Source organism: Patella vulgata, chromosome 6 (assembly GCF_932274485.2).
Source record: "Patella vulgata chromosome 6, xgPatVulg1.2, whole genome shotgun sequence".
Taxonomy (NCBI): domain Eukaryota; kingdom Metazoa; phylum Mollusca; class Gastropoda; family Patellidae; genus Patella; species Patella vulgata.
Window position 1 is genome coordinate 54,235,659 of NC_065884.2, and position 23,623 is coordinate 54,259,281.

Consider the following 23,623-nt stretch of genomic DNA (forward strand, 5'->3'; position numbering starts at 1 on the left):
TCCTGCTTCCTGTTTTAACATGTTTTTATTGTGACAAATGGGCGAGATGAACCGCCTTCTCTTCTCAAGACAGCAATTTTAACACCGTGTTTTAAAGTAACTTTTTAATATAAAGAACTTGTTTTGACCTTTTTTATATTACGCCTTCGTATATATGTAAATAATTTAATCAAATGAACCTGTCCATAATATCATATTACAATGTACTGGACGTTAAATATATATAAATAAAATCAACGAAGTGTGTGTTTATGTTCGCCCATAACGCTTTGCTGCGCACTCTATCTCTCACAAGTGGTATCAAATTAACCAGCGTGACCCCGTAAATGTTTTAGACCAGGCCAATTTTGGGCCCCAGTAGAATTGGGTCCACGGACGAATTTGCGCTCCTGGCGAATTGGGCAGGTATTCTGCTAGTTTGAAACAAACAGCAACTGTTGATGGCGCATTGCTAACCTTATTCCGAAGTAACTAATTAATATGTTGCATGGCTGTGCAAAACAAAATACATTCTAATCACCCAAGTTCAGTATATAAATAAAAGACGTTTTAATCATACAAGTTCATTATATAAACAAAAGACGTTTTAGTCATTCAAGTTCCGTATATTAACAAAAGACGTTTAAATCCTACAAGAACAAGATATGGATCAAATAGCTTTTAGATACAGAAGGTCATTCTCACGGAAGCTTGTGATGTGGTTAATAAGGAATGATTTCTCTCGCAACCAGAATGGTCAGTTCTCAATGATTATGTTGTCGATTTTAATTAAGTCCCACATGTGCAGACATTAATGGTAAATGCCCCGAGTACCACTATAACATATTTATATTTCATTACTTGCCTTCATGACCTACGTGAAATCGTATGCGCTTCTTCACATCCCGTATCAGTGAATCTGGATCATCCAGTTTTCGTCTCAACTACAATAGAGTGTACGGAATAATATGTATCAAAGGAAATTCATGCAATTGAATATAGTGGTGCTTTATACAAAGAATCGGAATGTCACTAGGCGTTTTCATTACCATAATTAGCCTATAGATATGCGATAAATTAGATAAGTATATTAGGGAGAAGTTCGAATTTATATATTAAATATAATAAGTGATACTTATAATCTAATAATCTAGATAAAACCTCATACTCACCCCATTAACCATTTACCACACTTAACACGCACACTTAGCAACACGGACGACCGTTTCAGTGATCCACTCCAAAAAATCGATACACACTTTCTGCATGGGGTTAGACGGGGGGGGGGGGGGTGACTTGTCCGACGGACTTGAACAATTTAAAAATTGTATGTACTCTGAATTCGAAGCTAGCCATACCCGAGCTTCATGAGGCAATATTCTTAGTTTCTGATCGATGCTTAGGTGCAATTATTTCTGTTCATTTGATTCCATATATAGGACAAAATTCAATCCGTATAGTTCGTAGCTCTGGGAATTTTTCAAAACTTTCTAGAGGAAGTCAACTACTAGAAAATAATTAAATTGCGCATTGATTAAGCTCTTTGAAAATATATCATATGTTCAATTTAATCCGAGTCCCATTGTGTACACGGGCCCTCTGAACTTATCTCGATGAACTTTCTTTGTCAGCACAGGGATCGAACACAGGACTTCCAGGTTAGCGAGCCAACGTTTTATTCACTTTTTTAGCTACTTTATTTAAAAAGATAGATATGCTTTCTTGTTAGATAATATTATCTTAAGAGTACAAATGTTGGGTAGTCAAGAGTTATTACTGTCGGTATTTTGTTAATTAAACTGCAAAAAATAAGCTCTTTGATTACCACCCCAAGTTTTATCTTCTCTAAATATTATTGTTGGCAATTCTAGCCATGAATGAGTTCGATGGTGTATATTTTCACTTCACTCATGCCAAGGTAGTTTTTACGTATTAATTTATCTTCCTTTTTGTTGTCTTTTGGAAGATAAACATGATTGATGTTTTGTTCAATTAAAACAACGTGGGTGTAAAGGTTATTTCTAAACGTACAACTAAAGTACATGTAGACGTATGAAACTATAGAGATCATAAGAGGTGAAATGGCAGAAATTATTTATTAGTGTCCCTTTCCTGTAAATGATTTTACCAGAGACATTTTCTGTGTGTGTTAAAGGGGTATTATGTAAGATTTAGATAAAGAACTGACAGTTCTCGCTATAATAGTTACATAACACATAATGACCAGGGATCATGTTGAAAATTTCAGTCAAAGTACTTCACTCTGAACCGAGAAATCGCCGGTACAAGAACAATGAGGCATCGATTATCATTGCTACCGTTGTTACGCTAATAAATAAAGTCTCGATTATCCATTTTTACGTTAAATCATTAAGCGTACATCGTATTTAAATCTGTTGAAAATCTAGAGTATCCGGTGGCATCAAGAGTTGATTATCGTATTGGTAAGTTAATTCATGTTTAATTAATAATTTATATAAAATTTAAAGCATACAGAAAGACCTGCGATAGGTAGATTTAGCACTTGCATAATGCCTGTTTAAAAGTCCTTGTTTATTATAAAATGTTTACAGATTGTCGTTTAGATAACAATAATTTATTATGAAATATATACGTATAAAACAAACCCTTTTAAAATATCATAAATGTAGATAGTGTAATAGGGAAATACATAGCACGAACTCGTTTGATACATGGTTTTATTTGATATTTTAAAAGTACCTATTTATGTGACAAACCTACACCCCTTATTATCCTATCTACTTCAAATCCGGGGAACGAAGAAACACTTTCAATTATGCAAATAAAACTGCAACATTCTATAACAGTCGTTCTGAATAAATATTTATTTTGTTTAATATAAACGTATGATGGTCTCAAGTTCATTTTGATCTAAAGGTTACAGTTTGGGCACCGTGACACCTACAACAATAGTCGTATTTTTGTGGGGGGCTTTTTTGTGTGGCATGTGAATAACTGTGAGCTCCTATCTGACCAAATTTATCTGAAATCGCCCTTAAAATTCCTGTTAAAGAAAAGACAGGTTATTTTGCTTAATAATAATAAATACTCTATGAAAAATACTTATGTTTTGAAAACTTTTGAAAAAATATTAAAGTTCATAGACCATAAAGGCTTAATTTATGTAATAAATGTCACTACAATGGACGATGCCACCCATGATATGGTAGATGTCCATTGATTATGGTTGATAGCCCTATAACGAAATTTAAGTAAGTAGGTGAAAGAAAATTGGGATTTTTGAAAAATTGGGCTAGGCAAAGCAATAAATGACTGAAGATTTCACCCCCCCCCCCACAGGCTTACCTAAATTGGTGCGTTACCCTGTATTTAGATTTTAATGGCGTCGGCCAAGCCGTTTTGTAGAAGGGGACGTACAGTGCACTCTGTCACATCAGACCTCTGATCACTCCCCCCAGGCTTACCTAAACTGGTGCGTTACCCTGTATTTAGATTTTAATAGCGTCGGCCAAGCCGTTTTGTAGAAGGGGACGTACAGTGCACTCTGTCACATCCGACCTCTGATCACTCCCCCCAGGCTTACCTAAATTGGTGCGTTACCCTGTATTTAGATTTTAATGGCGTCGGCCAAGCCGTTTTGTAGAAGGGGACGCATTTTTAACAGAATGTTTTGTTGCACATACTGACGCTAGCCCGGTATGCAAGGTCTTATTTTCTCACTAAAATGTTCCTTTACTGTCCAGGCGTTCACAGAGACTGACATACGATCGCTTAGCAGTAAAACGTTGCCCCATAAAATCAACTGGGGCCGATTTTAGTTTCGACAAGGATTCAATAGGACGGTTCCTGAACGTGCGGGGCGAGTGTAATGAGACCTACGTTCCGAGCTGAACTAGATCAGCTATTCCCATGATTTTAAACCTCCACATGATTCAAGGGGCGACTATAAATGTACACATGACCTCCCTCGGCTGATACATGTATATTGCAATAGATAACGCGAAACACACCCACAGAATCTATCAAATCAATTTTTCTTTCAAACCATGATTAAGAAATATTATTCCGAAACACTTAAATACAATTAAACATCCGACATTACCTGGAACGACCGACAATTTATCATATTAATCGAAGCGGAGGAGGTAACTATTATCGTTTCAAGCCGAAAACCACCTGTTGAGACATCAATAGTCAATTAAAAAGTGAATTAGACAATGTGCAACGTTGGATTTAACCGGTAATTCTGAAGTTGTGCTCATGTTTTGCTGCTAAACTGTGTTAATACTTAATTAGTTATAATAGAATAACATCGTCTTAGTTTTGAAACGGTATACGTATTAATAAACAAAATGAGTTTGCAAGATGAAATTAAAGGACTCAGATTGTAGCTAAAAACAAACACGCCAGATTTATCTCAATGTATTTAGAGACGGTCTCGTAAGTAATCTTTTTTCAGCAAGTAAATATATTGAGGAGACTGATTAAAACACAACATCACTTAATCCACATTGGGTATGCAATGACGTACAGTAATTTAAGAACATGAGTGCTGATTGACTTTATCACATGCTATAGCCCAAATCTTTAGTGTGTTGTAAGACTCTAACCAAGTTCAACAATCTAGTTGATGTTTTTTATCTCTTTTTTTGCTGGAAACATGCTGGGAATTCTTCAATTGGAAACTTGTCAACACTAAAGCATTTAACAAATTGCTTTCTATTTTCAGCAACGCAAATTAGGCTTTTTACTATTATTTAATTAGAATGACAACTTTACCGTAGGAAGTGTAAGAAAATTATTGTCATTCTTTCTTACGCTTTTTTCTACGGTTAGTCTTCAAAGCGATAGCGCACATTTGCCGTAAACTCAGTTTTTAGATTAAGAAAAACATTAACCTGTCTGGTGCTATCTTATAATAACACATTTTGAAGCGCTATGAGCCAGCCAATCTCCTCTGCATTGTCACCGTTTTGTAATTATATCATTGTAACGTAATTTGACATGTGTATGCAATTCGTTTCCTTAAAGACCCTTGTTGCTCATTTTAGAATTTTTATTAATATACCGCGAGAGTGGGGGTGGGGTTGGATGGCCGAATGGTTTCGATTCCTCGTTTGTAAGTGACAAGAAATAAGGCCGCCTGCCCACCCTCTTGGTGTTTCTCAAGGTCCCCCGTTTTTACCTCACTGCTAACGCTACGCGCAAGCGAATTATTGAAATAAAACTGAACCATGTGTTAGTCTCGAAATGATCAAGTTTGTGTCGAGTAGACGTTAAACCCTATTTCGCTCTCTATTTCTCTCATATAAAGCAATATTGTAATTTTGAAAACATTAAAATCTGACATAAAATCATGTTCCCTGTAAATACTTAGCGGGATTCTTCTTCAGTAGTATATAAGTGTTTTCTTTATGTACATGCCAATGTTGACACGGTTCAATTATCATAATTATGTGCAACTGTAAATTAATAAAACAGAATTAATATTCGTTTCAGAAGAGGGCGCATAACTAATTAGGTAAAGGGCGTATGGCTCTATTTTTTTTAATCTTGAAATAGATAAAAATGGTTCTAAAAGCACATAATATTAATGTAATATGAATGTATGCAAAGAGATTTATATTCCATTTTTGAAAAAAAATATTGTAATTTCTAGTCAATTATGATCGCTGAAATACGTGAACAGTTCAAACTGAACGGCAGATATTTACGCCTGCTTAGAGCATTCCACGTTGTGTTGTAGGATATGTTTTTATGTTCATTACAAAATGACCCCCGAACCATAGGGTACACGAGTCGTGTACTGATTATAAAATGTTAAAGATACATTAGTTAAGAGTTTTATAAAGAGTTGGCCATTCTTGTTATAATAATTCAAAAATAGATGATAAAAAAAGAAAATGTTGAAAATTTCAGTCAGTTTACTTTGATCTGAACGGAATTGTCACTGTTGGAAGTTTGGACTAGAAATAGGCTTCAATTGTGTCTGCACCGTCTATGAGAATTGGCGATCGTTTGATTGACAGGCGATAACTCCATCCACATATTCTCGATTATCAAGTAACATGCTCAATGGCTATGGTAGCCTCGCTTGGCAGGCCTTTTAACGCCAGTTTCCGGTAGTGACATCAGCGACTAACGGTAAACGTTAGCTTGGTCCGCCATTTATTGGTTTAATTTTAAATGAATGACTGTTTAAATCCAAACTGTATCCAAGCCATCCGTGGGTCTACAGAATTGATTTTGAGCTTGTCATGTAAATAAAGGTCTTAATTAATAAATTTTATAACATCTGAAACCTTAATAAAGACTTGCAATAGGCAGATTTAGCTCTTGTATAATGTATCTTTAATTGTGTCTTAAATATTGGATATTAGGATCCTGTAGGTTTATTGACAAGATAAAAACACCAATATTGATTGAAATTGATCAATATTGAATTTTAATTCGTGTTTTTAATTTCAAATATTATAGAAAATATTGAGTTAGAGACTTAGCTCCTTTAATATTAGATTCATTAGTTGATTTGTTTATTGTTATATTTTTGATGGAATTTAAACTAATTACATAAAGGAAAATATTTTCATTCCTACCTTTCTTCCTGTTGTTATTTTGGCAACTTCATGACTTCGTGTGAGGTTTTTATTGTAAAGTAGGATCTGTGATCTATTCACCATGGCATTATTACATTTCTAAATACTTTAATATTTCAACATGGCCATTTTAGTATGCAAGACTCTTGGACAACTAACTCTGTTTTCTAAATAGCGTGCTCCGGCGAAAAGAAAGCATGGTGTAATCAGCATTTACTAGATACATAGGTGCTTAAAGACATAGGTGTAGAAGCCCGCAGTGAGCAAGACGTTGGCTCGCTAACCAGGAGGTCTCTGCAATGGCCGTGAAAGTTCATCGGGTTTTCCGGCGTGGTTCCCCATTGCCAGTGGTGCAGGAGAGATGGAACGAAAAACCGAGGTCCCGTGTACAAATTGGCGTGCACGTAATAAAACATTTTGGCAGTTGGAATTCGATATGAAAATAAAATGAAATGAAATGGGGTTTAACTTCCTTCTGTTCTGCTCCAGGCAAACATTTCCCTCATAGCACACTGTATGGCGTATGCCCGTAAGGACGTTAAGCCCCAATTATTTTCATTTAATTTATGTTGCTGATATATTGGCAGAGCCGCGGTGGCTCAGTGATTAGACACCGGCTCTCTGACATGGAGTTCCAGGTTTCCATCCCGGTGTTGACCGACGAAGTTCCTCTGGATTTTCCGAAGTGGTTTCCCTTTGTCAGTTGTGTAGAATAGAGGGCCTGACAAAGAACAGCGTCTGGTCGTTCGAAGGGAACCAAAAACCGAGGACCCTTGGCGTACACGTTAAAGAAAAGACCCATGGCAGTTGGAATTCGAAATAAGAGTAAGCCGTAGCGTCGTTGTCCGGGCATTATTTCCCCCCATAGCGCACTGCATGGCATATGCCCGTCTTCATTACTCTTGATGTAGCAGAAAAGTAGGACGCTAAAGCCCATTTCATTTCATTTCATTTCATATCCGAGCAAAGGGACCCTTGAACTGAATTATAATCACTTGTATTATCAAACAATATCCCTACATACAAATCCTTCTGAAGCGTGTGAGTGAAGTGTTACCTTAAGAACGGATTGCTTATTTAGGACAAAATATTTATAGATACCAAACGGTAAGAGAGAGAGGGAGAGAGAGAGAGAGAGAGATTTAACGTCCACTCGACATAAACTAGGTCATTTCGGGACTAACATATGGTTTAATTTTATTTCAATAATTCGCTTGCGCGTAGGGGTCTTTAGCAATTTCAAAATATATTTAAATATATTTACCATTTTTCTTATAAATCGTTTACACTGTCTAATTAGTCGACTAATATCAATCATTTTCATTTCAGCTTCCACTTCCTTATTATTTAATGCCTGTAAATTAAAAATAAATCCAATAAATCTTATCAAAAAACTACTATACATTATATAGCCTCTGATCGCCATTCGGTTGATTTTAAACCACTTGAAAACCGCTATAGTGTTAAAGTGTTTTTTTTTTACAAAGACATGATGAATGTGAAACTGGTTAGTGCCACTTATTATTTGTTGCTGAAATCTTTTTAATAGGCCTCGCATTAATCCGATTAAATTCTACCTGGAAGATTATTTACCATTGATATTTGATTTTGAAGCCAAGACAAATTAGAGATTGTTGAAAAAATGCAAATGACGATCATGGATATTAACTAATCGTTAAGCTAACAATTCAAGATATATTTAACTATTTGCAACATGTAAGCAACATCACACACGAACAATGCAGACAATAAACAATAAAATCACGTGAATGTGAAAGAGCTGAGTTTATAGTCCCAGCCCTGCTATAATACAGGCTTCACTCTCTGTACAAACTGCGGAAAAGTAGGCAACACGATTGGATTATAAAATCAAGCGAATGATGATGATGAGTTAGTTGTATTTTACGTCCGCTTCCACCGAAGTGATATCGCAGACAATCACGTGTTATATATTTTTTTAGTCGTCGAATGTGCTATTGTTGCTGATTATACTGTGGATATTAATATCAAAACTTATGTCGCGAGGTGTTGACGTAGAGGGATGGTAGCTGCATTCTTGTATTTCAATATTACTTTCGTTTATCTTTAATGGAGGGGGTCTTGGTTTAGAAAATTCAAAGTCTGATTTTTCTGATGTTGATCTGGCTCCATCCTCTCTTCTTCTTTTTGGAGCTTTTGGTTCGACTGGTGGAGACTGGGTTACTGGTGGTTTATTTTCTGGAACTGTTGGCTTGCTGTTTTGTACTGTCTTTACTGTGGTTGGTGGGACTGTTGGGACTATTGGAGCTGTCTTCTTTTTCTTGTCTTTTTCAGGGGCCCGGAGAGGGCATTCTCTTCGTGAATGGCCAAACTTCTCGCATCTGAAGCATGGAGAAGGTTGGCCTGGTGTTACTACTCGTACTTTGGCATCTCCGTAATGTGCTTTTAATACTATTACTTGGGGTATATCTTTGAATTTCTTGTTCTGGATCTCTATTTCCACTTCTCTTATTCTTTTGTAGACATGGGTGCCCGGGAGTTGTTGGTCTTGGAAGGTTCTCACATGTCCGATGTCACCCATAATTTCTAGGAAGTAATCATCGGAGTATGATACAGGGAAGTCGTAGACTGTAAGGGTGACTACTTTGGTAAAACGTTTGTGGAACTGATATGTTATCCCCATGTGCGTGTGTTTCCCTTTATCGAGGAGTTTACTTTTTACTTCTTTCGTTCTTACATGGATGTGCCACTCGTCTTCTTTTAGGTAGATTGTTAATATGTCTTCCCACTTGCCGAGTAGGTCGATCAGGCACTTCAAGATTCCCCTGTCGGTTAATCTCTCCGTGCTGCTGACGGCCACGTGGTATGATATGCGGCTTGTCTCTTCTTCTGGCACTTGGTAGGTTTTTACTATCGGGTCCATGGTGAATGGGTAACTGGAAGACTGGAAAAACTGGAAGACTGGATAACTGGATAACTGGGATACTGGATCACTGGAGCTCAGGTGTTAACAGGGCGAACGAGTGAAGTGAGTGAGTCTCAAGCGAATGGGACAGAGCTGAGTTTATAGTCCCAGGCCTGATATGATCCAGGCGTCGCTCACTCTACAATCTGCGGAAAAGTAGGCAACATATCAACGCATAAAAGACTTTAAAAGTTTCTGTGAAACTACCTGATCTACATTTTTAAAAAGGAATATAGCGTTAAAGTATTTTTAATGGACTCGAGGGAGTTGTGAAGATTATTTTATCTTCTTGGAGCTTTGTGCACGAAGACATAAATCTCTAGCTGAAAATCGATTCTAAATGATTTAAGATATCGTAAATAAGAGTCCCAGGGGTTTTGCAACATGTAGGACAGAAATGTTAATCATATAGACGAAATGAAAAATGTAGGTTATAGATTTTACAGAAGATCTACATTTTACCACTGCCGTGGGAATACTAGTTTGGCGGATGGATCAATAACGGATGACATTATTAGCCATTTAACGTTTGAACCAACCGTTGAAGATATGTTGATTACATTTAACTTGACGTAATCTACATATATCAGAAAATTTATGGGATCTACGCCTGGAAGCCTAATTAGTTAATCGGAATTTAATATCTTCTAAGTCTAAATAGGTATTTCAAATATAGGTGAAGTGGTTATTGAAGTCTATAACCCTTGACAATTGCAGTTTAAGAATCTTGCCATTTGCACATTTATTAGATTAAAATAAGCTATATTATACAAAGACTAGTGATAACGTATATTCATCATTCGATGCATTTACTTGCTCCACATAACGGTAACAATCGTGTATACAAAGATGTGGCTTTTTACATGTCATATATATTTTTGTGGACAAAACGACACTGTTGTACACTTTTCGTTTTAATTATTTTTTATCCAATGTTTCTCTATTTAATTTCAGAATTTTATAATTTATTGCAATCCTATGTCCAACGTGTTGATGCATGGATAAGGTAACAATTAAAATCTTGGTAACACGATCGTATTTTATGAGTCTTGTTCGCGATATTTATACAAGTGTTTGTAATGTTTCAGATTTATGATAGTGTTTTTTTACGATAAAATTACTGCATAAATTGCTGCTTGTTTTCTTCATATGTATACTTAGGTAATCCGGTATATCAGTTTACACTATAATCAGAGTGTATATATCCCTCGTTATGTCAGCGCCCATTAGTCTTAAAACCTTGGTTGCTGACTTGGGGGGGAAAAAGAGAGAGAGGAAGAGAGAGAGAGAGAGAGAGGGGGGTAACGCCCACTCGTAGGTCATATCTGGACTAACATATGGGTCCTTTTTTATTTCTATAATTCGCTTACGTTTAGGGTTCTTTAGCAGTGGGAGAAAACCCACGAGGGTAGACCCTTATCGAAACCACGCCACTTAACTCAATAACAGTCCTTACGATCAAGTTAGTAGGATGTCGTACATCTTGTAATGGGTTAAGGTAGGACGTTTTAGTGGATATCAAAGTTGACCATATAATGGCTTTATGCAAGGTCATGAGAATAATGGTGGAACGCACGTATATGAGAAAAGTCTTACTGAACAGAGAGTGGGGTGGGGGCTTGTCGATTTGTAAATTGGTCTGTGAACCAATATCCCTTAATTCCAAAGAGTTCAACCCTCTGCGGGGAGTTGACACTTACGCCAACAGGTATACGGATAGAAACGGGTAGACAACACGAGTAATTTAGACAACAAACCTCACCAATAAGTAAAACAAACTAACAAAACAAAGAAATGACAACCGGAAAAAAAGACAAATCAACAATGGTGTTACAAATGAAACATGGGCGCCTTCTCGCATCGCTGCTTCATTATCCATCAAAACTGTACTATACCTCTTTGAACAGATGGGCTGAAACAGATCCATTGAGAGTACGTATATCACAATCCACAAGTTCATTTTTCAAAGTAAAAAACGCGAAAACAACGTTGCTACCATCCGAATAAATCTTCTGTAAATGGTCATCGTCCCTATAAGTTAATATTAAATTATCGTCCAATTTACTATCCACAAGTGATAAATTATTTATAAAGAACAACGCTAGGAAAATATTTGTGAAATCCATGTTGCTCTATTAGAAATTTTAATACTATCTTTGTTTAGTGGAAGACTTCGAGATAACGGTAATAAACAAATGCTTTTTCTCATGCCGTCTTCAGATAAAAATTATTGTATCGTCTGAATACATGTATATCGTTAAAGTGTTCATTTAAATTATCTTATTTGGCTTCACTGCTTTTAATGTTTTCAAGATAAAATATATGAAGAATATAAATGCTACTTGTCAAACATAATTAATTTAGCTCTGACAGGTGTAATAAGATAGCCCGTTGGTAGCACAGAGTTTTAAACTTTATAAAAAATATTTTCAGAATGATAACAATCTAGTACCTCGACTGTAAAGCGCACACGGATATAATTCATATTGTCTGTAAATTTAAATTAATTTCAAATTAACAAAACTAGAAAATGATTAATTTTCTCCATGTTTAAAATCATGTTTTGCTAACTAAAATCTTGTACTTTTGATTAACAATATTTTAATCAGTAATATATCTATACTGTTTGGACAATATGACGGCTCGATATGATATCCGTTTGCAGTGTTGTCAAAAACTTCAAAAATATTTTAAGGACTTCCTTAATAGACAACCCGGTCCATTAAATGCCGAGCAAAACAGATAGCGAAATAGAATATAAAACTGAACTGATTGGCAAGAGAGACACCTAATTATTAGCTACGGGAAAATACCACCGTCACTGGGAAATGGTGTTGATGAGATCCGCGGAGGTATAGACTAGTATGTTGAACCCGTTGTGTTACAAAAATCATTAACAATGTCTCACAACTAATTATGCACACGCAATCATCTCTAGAATTCACTAAATTGTCAAATTGGTATGGTATCTACAGCAATTGATATTATTTACCGTAAAAATCTAAATACAGAAATATCGCTAAATACGAAAAAACCCATCATTAATTACAGAAAAAAAAGTGTGACCTCCTTGGGTTCCGGGTGCCAAGCCTTCCTAGACACCGCTTCCATTGGTTCTTTCGGAAGCCCAGCTCCCAGTAGAGCTCCCCAGACCCTTTCTGGGCACCACTGGAGCTCATGGGTTGCTAATGGCCTTTCCAGACTCCTAATGGTCACTCGCATGGACACCGGAGTACGCCCATTGAACAAATTAAACACCTGTTCTGACCCATCAAAATCCACTGGGGTTCGGGAAAGGGGTTCTAGGAATATTACCCATGGACATTTTCCCCACCCCCTCCCTCTAGAGCCACGCATAAAAAAATGTAGGACATTTCTCACCCATCACCGTGGTCGAATGCCAGATCTCCTGGTTAGTGAGCGGGCGCCTTACTCTCTGAGCTATCGCAACTCCCGTAAAGCGAATGACTTTTCGCACATGCTCCATTCTAATATTTGAGCGCATGTGCAACATTAGAACTGTCGAAATTATGGTCATGTTTGTGTGCGAGCAAGAAATTGCCCCCGTTCATCATGCGACAAGTCAAATCGCAGCGCCCATGGATAAAAGTTTAGTTTAGGCAGGTCACCAGATCACATGCTATTTTATGAAATGTTGTTTAACGTCCTACCGTTAACGTTTAACGTCCGACTGGGCTAATAAAGACGGGAATATGACATGCAGTGTGTTATGAGGGACATTTTGCCCGGACAGCGGCGCTATGGCCTACTCATATATCGAATTCCATCTTCCCGGGGTTCTTTTACGTGTACGCCATTGTATACACGGGACCTCGGTTTTTGGTTCCATCCGAACGACTATACACTGTTCCTTGCCAGTTCCCCCGTCCTGCAGCACTGCCCTAGTGAAACCACGCCGGAAAACATCGCAGAACTTTCTCGGCCATCGCAGGGATGGAACACGGGACCTCCAGGTTAGCGAGCCAACGTCTTACTCACAAAGCTACCGTGGCTCCATGTGATATTTCAGCGTGCGTTGAATGATCAACAAACAAATTGCACCACAAGAGGTTGTTTGCTGGCGTATGCACAACGATGGATGTACGATTTCATGGTGACGAGCAATTGCTTGCTGTCGAATATCATACTCAATTAAAATTGTTTAGAAACCGTTGAAGAAATTCGCTCATGGGAAGCATTGCTTTGAAATTACGCCATACAGCCCAACCTATCCGATATAAATTATGTTATAATGAAATTGAATCATGATGAGTGCTAAATATCACGACGTTTTCTGGGTTATTTGGTTGTTTTTATTATGTCAAGGCCAAAAAGTCCGAAAGACGAATGTTTAGAAAATTCTCGTAACAAAAAACTCCCACCTTTTCCAGTTTGTATACGTGATGAACGCCCAGTGTCACAAAGATTCTTTACGAAAACATCCACTTTAACTGCGCCATAATTTAAAGAAACAAAAAATAGCTCACATTACAGTTGACAAATCTATTATATATGTTTGTTTAGTCACGTCTGCAGCTGTGTTATTCTTTAATCTACATGTTGTTTAAACTTCAGGCACATGTTAATGGTAGTGCATGGCATTAAGTAAAAAAAAAAGCATCATTCGGAGCAAGATTGTTTCTTGAAACCCGAGTTAGGTCCGCTTTCAAATATGAGTTTGTGTGCGTTTTTTGCATGTCCATGTGTACAGACAAATCACTGAAAAATATGGGGAATCCCAGGTAAATGACGTCATAAGTCTGTATTCTCTCATCGATGCAAATGTAATAGGGCCGTTCCCATGTAAGCGTTTCCACGCGCGTGTTTACATACAAACGGTCGCATTACACGCGCGCGGAAACGCTTACACGGAAGCGACCCCATAACATTTTTCGCCGGCGGTAACACGTGTTGTTGTTAATGGGATATTGGTCATTTCGTTGATTGGTTACTTGGTGCTGAGTATTTTTTTTTGTTGGACCAGGAACTGGTCCCCAACCGCTATTAATGTTGGTGCCTAAGGCACCGATCGACATGGATGATTGCACATCGGCTTTTGATTTGACATCAGTATTCAAAGATTGTGACAAAGACGCCATTCTCTATTCCTAATCGACAGTTACCGCTACATTTTGCGTTACAGTAGATGCAAGAATAAAACATAAAAAACTAATAACTACTAAACAAAACACAAAATTCAAAATAAGTAGTTTATGTTCGAAAGAAGTTAGTCTTATTGTACTACATTGTGGCATATTTTCTCGGCACCATACAATTAAATTTTAAGCGGTAACCTGATTCACAAAAATGACAAAAATTTCGGCGTAACCCACATTTGGATTTAATTACTGACATACTATTACTACTATACAAAATTATACAATAGAGTATAATTTGATACTAAGTATAGTTGTGTTACCCCCCCCCCCCCACCACACACACACACACACACACACGGTTAATATGGTGTTTTAAAAACTCATCTTACACATAGTTAAAATGAATGGAATTCTATCAAATAATAGGAAAAAAATTGGTCTAATGAGTCGTCAAAGGGGAGTGCCTCAGCAAACAGTAATATCGACATAACCGTAAGGTGATAAGCTGCCACCTTTAACGATTGATGTTCTTCATCAAATGTTCTTAAACTTGAAACACCATGAACAAACTAGAAGACATATCGTTGGCCATGACTTAAGCTCTGTCAATCCTTCCACCCGTTTAAAAATCCATATACAGGTCTCGTTAAACCTCATACCACTTTTCTACTGGTCTGGTCTAGTCTGGTCTGCAGATTTTAGTTCCTGGGATTATTTTTTAAAAACCTGATGGGATTGTCCTGAGGGGGACAACTATCGAAATTCAGAGACGGGTAGTGTTTTTCCCTACCACTAAAAAACTGTAGATCAGAGGTTTAGCGAAAGAAAATCCACCTTGCTAGCATTGGGAAGTTACAATTAAACCCAAATGCTGAATCGTTGACATGCAAAATATAGTTCAGTTTTCCAAACGGAGGAATCCTATCGGAATTAAATTTTTACACAGTTATTGCTCTAATAAATTCTATACGTAGTTTTTTCCTCTTGCAACTGCGTCCAGGGTATTTTTTTTTCTAAAAAATGTATATTTCAAATAATCCGAGAGTTTGAAAACAATCGTAGAAAATGAATCATAATGGTGTTTGTTATGTGGCGATGGTATCCATATTATCCATGTTAAGTGCCAGAGAAGGGTCAAGCGGCTCAAACATAAAAAAAACTGAGGTATTTGTAATACTGTTATCGGCAGTCTTCATCAAAGAACAATGTACATGTCATGATCGCTCACAGATAACGAGCGGTTTCTATTTATGTTGTTTCTGTACATACTTGTAGTGTTTGGATTGAAGAGGTCTTTGAACTCCCGTCTCTTAACCTACATGGATATAGGTATCTATATTTGAGCACACAATCGTCATACAAAAATAATGAATGAGAGGGTTTTTTCTCCTCGTCGTCAAATGAAACGGGGTTTTATGCCCCACTGGGCTAATGAAGACGGGCATATGCATTACAGTGTGCTATGCGGGATAATTCACATCGACAATACATTTCGTCAGTCGTTTGCAACTCACATATGTGATTTAAGTATTTAGTGTATATGATTACGAGTGCATACATTGCTGAAGGGGGTGGGGTCACAGCATTTCCTTGACTACAATGGGCTTGGGCTTCTATATCATGTAATAAGATTAAGAGTGCGTGCGTTATATCTATAGAGCACCTGATGCCATTCTCATTTGACGATTTCGCATAGTTAATAAATTTAAGTATTTAGCGTATATTATTATGATTATGAGTGTATATGTTGATAGAGATTGAAGATGCGTGTTTAATCTCTTTAAAACATCTGATATCACTTCTCATTTGACGAGTACGCATAGTAAATAAATTTGTGGAGTTCTGCTGCATTCATAACGATTCAACCAATGTAGGCTACTAGCATTCTTCACCGGTTATTCATTTACACACTTTATAGTCAGAAATATAACGGAAATCATACGTTAAAAGGTACTAATGAATACCTAAAAGTAGCTAACTTTGAAGAAATCCTTGATCATCTTTTGGATGAGGGTGGTAATCCTTTGTGCTGTTGGGTTTAAAATGTTAAAATCTATTTGATTGTCGCTGTAAAGTAACCGTAAATAATTAGAGTATACATGTATTTCAAGGAGGAGAGGGTGAAATGCTTGACCCGATACCACACACCCAATCTCTAGTCTAACTAGGGCACAACCACTTAAAGGGGTTGACCAACCTATTTCTACACAAGTCTAGACACATGTTTATACCCATTAATACGATACCTTTAGTTAAAGATTTCATCAATATTATCAATTTATGCAATATTTACGTCCATAAAACTTAAACATGTCGAGATTTCAGTGAATAGGGCAGTTGATTTTTTTTAAAATTTAACTGGCATTCGCATTTCCATCACATTCTAACTGAAAGTGACCAGGAGATCACGAACGCAATCTATAATTTAGTGTAGAGTTTGAACGGAGGAGCCTAGAAGGATTTTAAAAGCTGATTACAGCATCTATTGTTAGAATACAGAAAAATGTAGACCATCTCTATTTTTGTAGCCTACATGTATATGTATTCAGATTTTAAAAGCTAATTATAGCATCTGTTGTTAGAATACAGAAAAATGTAGACTCTATTTTTGTAGCCTATATGTATTCACCGGATGTATAGTTACGTATAGATTATCATCAACCCATATAGTACTGATATCTGATTATAAATAAGAAGGGGGTGTTATCTATGCGAGAAAAGACATACATTTCTAGTAAATGTTCTATAGAGGAGGGGGTGTATGCATGAAGTATGTAATTAGTTTGCCGTTAAAAAGTAATAATTACACATTCTTTGATATCACTTACAACTGTTATGGGTCGTAGCTTCTTTGTTCTAGTCACATTTTGACACTCTACTTGGCATCATATATACAACATTTACATTGAGTTTAACCTTGAACATTCACCAGGTACTATATATAAATCCGGCTATTGAACAATCTGTACACGTGGACAGAGAAACGAAGAGGTTTAGACAAGCGATACTACTGCCTGACACCTAGAATCTATCAATTACCGAAACCACGAGGGCTGGTTGACAAGGCCTGTACAAACTTGATGGTTTCCCATTGAGATGTACACAATGATATTTCAAGGCCTAGATGCCGGTCAGGAAGAAAAAAATTTCAGTCACCCTAAAAACGCCGTTCTCTGCTGACATATGACGTCCTCATTACTAGGAAAATGACGACCGGCTAGATCCCTTTTCATTTTTGGAAACAAGTCTGTCTAATCCTTGGTCACAAATCTGTCCAAAATGTTATCAGGATCTGCATCCAAACGGCGCAGATTTGACACTTATCTGGTCCACAGTCAAGAGCTTTGGCACCCATCCTGCCGAAACGTTTATCATTCATATTAATGTGCTCAACCACACTGGCAATATGTCGAGTGGTCAATCTTTGATTAGCCATCACCATGTCATGCACCCGGGTAATACTGTTGATGTCTTCCAGGACGCGGGGGGTCATCATCAAGGCTTGCTCTTTCAGGTTTAAATTTTGCAGCCCACTGTGGAAAAGGAAGTTATATTTGGAGACTATGTCGAAATGTATCTGTGTTGGGATTTGTCCTTTCAGTTGCAAGTGCTTGATAACTGTCCTATAGCTAGTTCTGTCCATCTCTGGTGATTCAATGGGTAGGTTCACAAGATGGTATGGAACGAAGATAGCACTGCAGTTACATTTCCTGTGGCTTTGATTCATTCAATGACCGTACTTGTTGGTGGCAAAAGTTTGTTTGAATCCAACTGATCTATCCTTTTCAGGCTTATAACTTTTAAGCCAGTCTTCGTAAGAGGACGATATCGATAGAGCTGAGATCATTATGCTATTCATCCCCACATACTTTACATCACCACGACATTCATTCCCACACACTTTACACCATTAGGTCATTCATCCCCACACCATTGCGTCGTACATTCTTACACACTTTACACCATTATGTCATCCATAAACACGCTTTACACCATTCTTGAGCATATATACAAAGTCATCACAATGGATTCTATAGATAAGCCCACTTTTAATTTGTGTAAAGAAATACAATGTAAATATTTACTAAATCCAATACACCCATAACCGAACGGGGATTGGTCTGTCAATATTTTCAAAAATAATAACATGCAGGCTATACTAACACTAAACAGACAAATGGAAAGCATACAAAAAAAACAACTAATGAAATTGATCAATTGTATTTTGCTCGTCCCAATGTGCTTGTTATTCTGAATACATTATAATTTCTCATTGCAATATTTTAGTTTTGTTGTATTTTAAAACTTAGATTTCAATTTAAGAAAATGAAGTTAATCTAAGAACATGCTTGTTATAGAATTCATTATCTCACACATATCTTAGATTTTAAATATTAATTAAAGTAGCGATGCTTGACTTGCATTTTTCGGAAAAAAATCAAATTTCTCTAGGCTTAATCCATGCCAATATGTACCCAGGTTGATTATTTGGAATTGGAATTTAATCAAAATACCAGTATTAGATAATCCCCCAGCTTGGATTCAATCGGATTAAAATCTTGCTCATCAGTTTGTTTTCAGGGCAAATAAAGATGGTAGCCGTTTTCCCACATGGGGGGGGGGGGGGGCAAAATAGACTTTTGTAAATACTGGAACAAATTGGGTCATTCCTTTGACCGATATTCCTATTAGAGATGCAAATTTCACAAAATTGTACTTTGCAGGTGATTCTACAGTTTTAAAATCAGGCATCAAGTCTTTAAGGAATTATGTTTGTACATGAATCATTGGTATATTTTGGTTGGTTTTTGTTTTCTTCCATGTACGTAAAATATCCCTTGGTAGTTGGAATTCGATATAAGAGTAGGCGATAGTGCCGCTGCCCGGGCAAAATTTCCCTCATAGCACAATGTATGGCGTATGCCCGTTTTCATTAGCCCAGTACAGGAGCAGAACAGAAGGACGTTAAACCCCATTTCATTCCATTTCATTTGTTTTCTTCCATCAAAGTAGACAACAACAAAGTCAAAAAGGATTATAATTTCATTTCTCAGTTTAATTTCTATGTGATTAGCAAAAACGACTGTGCTTTATTTTTTTACGTCATCAGAAGTAAGACACAAATTTCAGGTCCAGAAGCATATCTGGCCCAGAAAGGAGACATAAAACGCATTATTTAACCAATTGGTATACTAAGAATCTCCTCATCCTCCTTTAACTGCCATTCGGGTAAATCATCTTCGTAACTAGGCGCCCATGTATAATGACGTCCGGGCTTGGCATTTATTTCACTAAGGTATGTAACTCCATCGACTACGTAGGGTTTCACATCCGTGTTGGTTTTACGAATACGCCCAGTGTCAATTAATTGAGCAAACGCCACGCAAGCATCTGTTTCAAGGTCATTCCCCCAAATATAGATGTTTGTTAGTCCCATACTTTGCTTAATGCTGTTAGCAATAGCACACAAACCACGACTTTTAATGTTATTGTTTGTTATCACAAGAGTCTGAAGTTTCGTATTATGTATCAGTGCTTCTGCTACATAAATGGCGCCTTTGTCCTCTAAACGATTATTTGCCAAATCAACTAATTTCAAGGACGTGTTATTACTCAGAACGTTTACTAATTCCTTTGCCCCGTCTCTTGTGATTCGATTACTACTCAGATTAAGATGCGTCAAGGTGAAATTATTAATTAAACATTCAGCTAACCTGGTCATGCCATAGTCTCGAATGTCACTCTTCCTGAGATGCAATTCGTGCAAACTAGCATTGACTTTGAGCAGCTTCGCAAAATGATTTGTAGTTTCTTCTTGAACTGTGAATAGCAGCGGTCGACTGAGGTTTAAACTTTTCAAACTTGTATTTTGGTACAGAACGGAACATAAGGCGATCATAGATTCGATGTTTTGATCCGTATCGCCAAGATCCAAAGCAGCTAAAGTGGAGTTCACTTGTAATGCTCCAGCAAAATGCATACCTCCTTTGTGGCCTATTTTATTTCCAGTCATTCTCAAAGACAACAAAGTTTCGTTGGACTTCAATCCATTTGCGATGAACCCTGCACCATCCTCTCCAATATCATTGAAGATCAAGTTTAAATCCTTTAGCGTACAGTTTTCGGCCATCAAATCCCCAATATGCCGAGCTCCTTCATCACCTATGTTGTTGAATTTCAAATCCAGGGCAACCACATAGAGATTATTAACAAGAGTTTTAAAAAGTACAAGACAATCTTCATCTCTGATTCTCGCGTCTCTCCATTGTTTATTATTCCCAGCAAGAGAAAGGGACGTGGTATCCTTAGTTATCAAGACATTATCTTCCTTATCCTTCTCGATCGTCTGCAAGATGTAAGGATGGGGTTTAACTTCTAGTTCAGTGCACATACAATCATAACGAAACGATGTAACATGAATGTCGGACATTTTACAAATTACCGCTATTCCACAATCTACTCTCTGTCTTTTGATTAAACACTACTACAAAATGACCGGTCATAAAATGCCAAACTTTGTGACAAAGCAGTATGAATATAAGGCAGCAGTTGACATTTCACAACTCGCTATTTCAGTCAAGCATAAGCGAATTGGTATCCATGATAAAATACTAACAACTAGCAATGGCTTACATACAGTTGATAGTAACGTATACAACAGGCGTACATTGACTTATTAGGATTATCTGTAATAGTAATCGCATCGCAGTAGAATTATCGGAATCGTATTAGAAATAATCTCACGAAATAGGTCACAATTTACAACACCTGATCCCTATAATGATTTAAGTGTAAATTTCATTAGCTAGCAATATCTAATTTTATTATACTGTTGGGATCGTAGTGCTGGGGGTATTTCGGAGATATTTGTCCTAGGATTTTAAGGATCGTACATAATGATTACTTTGTGATTCCACCAACATGAACGTGTATGTTCATATAGCAAAGGGTGGGTCGGGGTACAAATCAGGATTATGGCAAATGGAAACAGTACAGCTAAAAGCTATGGATTTAATTTTTAGGGTTATCGTCAGTTTATTTTAGAAATCGTATATTAGTTATAGGAAGAAAGAGTGTATAATCCAACTTTTTTACAGATAACTCATTAAAGGACTTCTTTTATTTAGGGCGAAATTTGAGTTGATAGGGCAAGCTCTAGCCTATACGGTTATAGAACTAATTTGGTCTTTTATTTCGATTAGTGATAGGACAAGCTCAATACGGTAATAGAATTATTTCGAAAGATAAAGCGGGTGTTTACTAGTTAATTTGAGTTTTAATTTTATCTTACTGTGTCTATGGTGGAAAACAAAGTCGGTTATATCTCAACACCAGCTTCATCTTCAGACCTTCCTCTCCTGAAACAAAGCAACATGTAAAATCCAAATGACATGGACTATTGTTTCACCTATTCAACTGAATCAAGGAGTTCTGGTTATGTTATGTCCGCATTTCAGTTTTATAGCATGATTTTAGTATCGCTTCTTCATTAAAACAATAAATTTGTCAATAAACATTTGTAAGATTTTAGTATTCTCATTCATTGGAACAATTAGTTTGCTTATTAACGAAATGAAATGAAATGGGGTTTAACGTCCTACTGTTCTGCTCCTAACCTGGGCTAATGAAGACTGGCATACGCCATACAGTGTGCTATGAGGGGAATTTTGCCCGGGCAGCGGCACTATCGCCTACTCTTATATCGAATTCCAACTGCCAAGGGATCTTTTACGTGCATTCCAATGTATACACGGGACCTCGGTTTTTCGTCTCATCCGAAGGACTAGACAGCTGTCCTTGTCAGGCCCTCCGTCCTGCATCACTGACAAGGGGGAACCACGCCTGAAAATCTGGATGAACTTTCTCGGCCAATGCAGGGATCGAACACCCGACCTCCAGACTAGTGAGCCAGCGCCTTACCCACTTAGCCACGTGATCCCCTGCTTATTAACGATCGCATGGTTTTAGTATTCTCGTTCATAACAACAATTAATTTGTTAATGAACAATCGTATGCTTTTAGTATTCTTGTTAATTACAACAATTAGTTTGTTGTTATATATAATTAACTATCGCATATAAAAAGAAAGCATATTTGGATCTGGTATACGGAACTTATGCTGTTTGTTGGCAATTAGTTTCAAGAATAGACACGAAACTAGTTGACCGACATTTTAATTTCTAAATCAACGGTTTTATTCGAAAAAAAACCCTACTATATTTTGAGCAGTTTGAGAAGTAATTACTCTGCGGCAATTTAATAAAATTGAAAATGTTATTTTCTGTGATTAGACAAAATAGTATTCAAATATTTGAATATGGCACCCATTCAGGGCAGAGTTTGAATATTGCACCCATTTAGGGCAGAGATCTATTCACAAAGTAGGTAGTTCTAAGTACACCATCAGGAAATACATTAAAAAGTATTTCCTGATGGTGTACTTAATGAAATCAAGCAATCATGGTATGTTCAAGTATTTATACATCAGATCTAAAAGTAGTAACTATTTATGTAAGAGGTTAATGCTGCAAACTTCGTAGTTATTGGACTTGATTTTGGATACTCTAAACACAACGATCTTAAAGAAACTGTCTACCGTTTATCCACTCTGATGTTTGGAAATAGAACGCCTCTTTCGTGCATTTTTGTTTTGCGACTGAATGTGTGACTTTTTTTGTTCCGGTTGAAGCGAAATGTAAAATAAATTTTGGCTGGAATTCGAAACAGAAAGTACACAAACCTCTTGCATTGCGCACGTCATCATACATTATGCAAGAGCTAAATCTGCCTATTGCAAGTCTTTATTTAGGCTACAGATGTTATATAAATTATTAATTAGACCTTTATTTACACGACAAGCTCAAAATCAACCTTGCAGACACACGGATGGCTTGGATACAGTTTGGATTTAAACAGTCGTCCATTTAAAATTAAATCAATAAATGGCGAACCAAGCTAACGTTTACCGTTAGTTGTTGATGTCACTACCGGAAACTGGTGATGAAAGGCCTACCAAGTGCGGC

General features: G+C 36.9%; 1 non-coding gene across 1 annotated transcript; it reads right to left on the minus strand.

Moving 5' to 3' along the window:
- Nucleotides 1-843: 843 nt before the first annotated feature.
- Nucleotides 844-11,592, minus strand: LOC126824397 (uncharacterized). The gene is made up of 3 exons (XR_008788617.1): nt 11,397-11,592; nt 7,822-7,911; nt 844-923 (listed from the first exon to the last, which is right to left on the minus strand). It is a non-coding gene; the product is annotated as an uncharacterized LOC126824397 (transcript).
- Nucleotides 11,593-23,623: the final 12,031 nt, after the last annotated feature.